Below are 707 nucleotides of genomic sequence, written 5' to 3' on the forward strand. Positions count from 1 at the left end.
ACACACACAAACACACACACACACACACACACACACATACATACACACACACACACACACACACACACACACATACATACACACACACATATATTGACAGAAACACACAAACACCATCTCCAATGGATTAACCTTCAAAATAAAAGTCATAATATGGTAAGAGGGAATTATTCACTCTGTTGTACAAAAGCTTATGCAATTTATTCTCCCAAACACAGAAGCACAGACACTTTCAAAATAAGAGTCTAAAAAAGGTTAGAGGTAAGGTAGGTCATAAAAGTTTGATCTTAGAAGCTACCATCTATATGGGGTTATAGTGGTATAGCTTTATTGCAGATCAACTTCTGTTAGGGCATGTACATGTGTATACATGTACATGTATACACATGTACATGTATACACACATGTACATGTGTATACATGTACATGTGTGTATACATGTCTTGCTATGCTTGTGGGGGCAAATTTGGGTTTGAAACCATCAGTGTGAGGTTATTTTTGCCAGTTGTGACAGCTTCAAAAGGCTTTTTGAGGGACTCCTGCAGTGACTGAGGTCAGTGTCAGGATAAGTCTCTACGACATGAATGAAACTGACAGTAACGCCCTTTGTACGGATTGAAATGTGAAGTACACGCACCAAGCAGCCGGCACATTCAAATTTTTTTTGTTATTATGACTCCTACATCATGTGATAGGATAGTTATGTG

General features: G+C 38.3%; 1 protein-coding gene and 1 long non-coding RNA gene across 2 annotated transcripts in view; both read right to left on the reverse strand.

Moving 5' to 3' along the window:
- Positions 1 to 707, reverse strand: part of LOC147817887 (uncharacterized) — a 165,011-nt gene that overhangs the window by 82,245 nt on the left and 82,059 nt on the right. The gene's annotated exons all lie outside the window — the stretch shown is intronic.
- LOC111670759 (SH3 and cysteine-rich domain-containing protein 3-like) overlaps positions 1 to 707 on the reverse strand; it is an 8,050-nt gene that overhangs the window by 2,992 nt on the left and 4,351 nt on the right. The window lies entirely within an intron of this gene.

The sequence above is a fragment of the Seriola lalandi genome, unplaced genomic scaffold (assembly GCF_002814215.2).
Source record: "Seriola lalandi dorsalis isolate HSWRI2012SDOR001 ecotype SW California unplaced genomic scaffold, Sedor1 jcf7180002054861, whole genome shotgun sequence".
NCBI classification, from domain to species: Eukaryota; Metazoa; Chordata; class Actinopteri; order Carangiformes; family Carangidae; genus Seriola; species Seriola lalandi.